Here is a 2,904-nt window from a genome sequence, read left to right on the forward strand (position 1 = left end):
TCTTGTCATATTTTATTACCATTTTCTAAACTATAGCGAATAAACTGTGATAATGTGAGAAATGTTGAAGGTGTCTAAATAAATTTTGGTTTGACTGTATTTATTTGATAAATTAAGTTAACCAACCTACATTATGCATACCTTTTTGGTTTCTATACCCAATATTTAAAAAATGTACAAATGCAATACGGTCGACTTTTAGAGGTCCTGATTGAAATCAAGCATTCTGCGTTAGTTCAGGCAGACCTCGTAGTCAAGCTCCGCTATCAGCTGATTGGCGAAATTCAAACCCGGCCCCTTTCCGCTGATCCGACTCCTAAGCTCTCAATTGGCAAATCTCAAACAGGGCACCTTACTTAAACGTGGCTTCTGTCTGCTTGCTTTGCTGCTTCCTCTGTACGCTGCTTGCAACCCACCACCTCCCCATCTCCTCCTTTAACTGTGTTTAACTTAAACAATGTCATTCTGTTATCATTGTTGCATTGTTGCATAGGAGGGTTGCCCCTAAAGTGGCTGCCATTTCCCTGTCCTAGCTTTCATGGAGCTCATTAAAAGGACAGGGAACTTGGAACAGAGCCATACCGCCAAATGTAACTTTAGTAAATATGCCAATAAAAGTTGACTTAAAGGCTTGTCTATGGTTTTCTTTTTGACTTGAGAGGTCCTGACTGAAATGTTACTTAAGGGTTTCTTTAGGATAAACGTCATAAACCCTTAGAATTTCGCTTAAGTATCCCTTAAACCCAATAAGTGTAGCATAATGCCCCTTAACTGTCATTCTCCTAAGGATAACATAAGGGTTGGAAAATGTCCCCTTAAGTGTTACACAGAAGTCTTCTACAAGTCATGATCGGTCTCTTTACATGTTAAACAGATTTTAATTTACGCATTTATTCACATATAAACATTGATCACATACAGCACATAATTAGCTCAAACGTGAGTGCGTCACACTCAAGAGCAAATTTATATTCCATGTTTTCCTACATATTACCTGGAGATGACTTGAAAAACACACATAAACCATATATTGCTGTAATCGTGAGTTTATTGTGTTTACGTTTCTGCTTTTTGTTCAGTTTATTAGATAGGCTACTTCTATGAATCCGGTTTGGACTTTCAGCGCGAGAGCGCCCTCCAGTTTCGAGTATGAATGAAACACACACTGCATGAGAGTTTAGCTCTTTAATGTTCACATCGTTTTGGATACGAATAAAACGTCATGCATAGACTATCTTGTCTCTTTGCATTTAAATATATATTTATTCACACGAGTCCCTGAAAACCTCTACATGGGACAGAAATGATGAGAGATCTTTATTTGTTGTCCAAAGATGAATAAAAGTCGTATGGGTTTGAACTAACACGAAGGTGAGCAAATGATTTTTCAGAATTTTCAGTTTCGAGTGAATCACACTCGAGAGCAAATTTATATTCCATAATATTTTATTTTATTGTATTTTCCTACATATTACCTGGAGATGACTTGAAAAACACACATAAACCATATATTGCTGTAATCGTGAGTTTATTGTGTTTACGTTTCTGCTTTTTGTTCAGTTTATTAGATAGGCTACTTCTATGAATCCGGTTTGGACTTTCAGCGCGAGAGCGCCCTCCAGTTTCGAGTATGAATGAAACACACACTGCATGAGAGTTTAGCTCTTTAATGTTCACATCGTTTTGGATACGAATAAATCGTCATGCATAGACTGTCTTGTCTCTTTGCATTTAAATATATATTTATTCACACTAGTACCTGAAAACCTCTACATGGACAGAAATGATGAAAGATCTTTATTTGTTGTCCAAAGATGAATAGAAGTCTTATGGGTTTGAAATGACACGAGGGTGAGTAAATGATTTTTCAGAATTTTCAGTTTTGAGTGAATTAGCAGTTTGAGTTTCTGTCTCGTCTGGTCCTTCTCTTTCATATTTGGTTCACTTTTTTTGTTTTCTTTATCTATGTTGTATTGTTTTCTGTGAAAACTCACACCGCTATCTGCATTAACAAATAACGTGACCATGGCAACAGTCGATTTTTTTAATGGCAAAACCTGGGTCGCTGTTGTGAAACGCTTAACGGTTTCCCTTTGCTAAGGGACGTGTTTAAGGGATTATATGCAACACCCTTAAAGGGGTCATATGATGCGATATCAATTTTTCCTTTCTCTTTGGAGTGTTACAAGCTCTTGGTGCATAAAGAAGATTTGTAAAGTTGCAAAGACTAAAGTCTCAAATCCAAAGAGATATTCTTTATAAAAGTTCAGAGTCAGCCACGCCTACCTAAAACGGCTCATTCTAACACGCCCCCACATATCTACCTCACTATGTGGGAAGATTTGCATAACGCCGCCCAAATGTTCATGCAAAGAAAGAAGGCGTAACTTTTATTCTCACTGTAGTATTGTTGACGCTGCAGCCATGTCGTGAAGCATCATATGACCCCTTTAAGTCATTCCCTTAGGTAAGGGGAAATCACGCCTTGAGTCTCATACTTAGGGAAAAACCTAAGGTGCTTTATGCAACCGGGCACAGGTCTGTAATTTATATGCAAATGTCAAAAGGCTAAAAGGGTCTCTTAGCCCTATTCGCACGGGATTAGTATTATCTGGGGACCTTGTGTGATTTTGAAATTACCCCCTCCCCCCCCACATCTGAATTTCGTGTGGTGCATTCGCACGGGATAAGCGAAGCCTGTGATTTTACTCGAATTTACGGACTTATCTCCCGGATACCCGAATGTCAAGGCTTTTAGAGTCCCGTTCTATGGTCCAGTAAGATGGATTTAAAAAAATAAACTAACATAGTTTTGTGCCCTCTGTCATTTACATTTCACCATATTAAAATAATATTTCAAGCTTTATGCTTGATTTATTTGTAACACTTTAACCTCGCAACCTT

This window comes from Sinocyclocheilus anshuiensis, unplaced genomic scaffold (genome assembly GCF_001515605.1).
Source record: "Sinocyclocheilus anshuiensis isolate Anshui unplaced genomic scaffold, SAMN03320099.WGS_v1.1 scaffold254, whole genome shotgun sequence".
Taxonomy (NCBI): Eukaryota; Metazoa; Chordata; class Actinopteri; order Cypriniformes; family Cyprinidae; genus Sinocyclocheilus; species Sinocyclocheilus anshuiensis.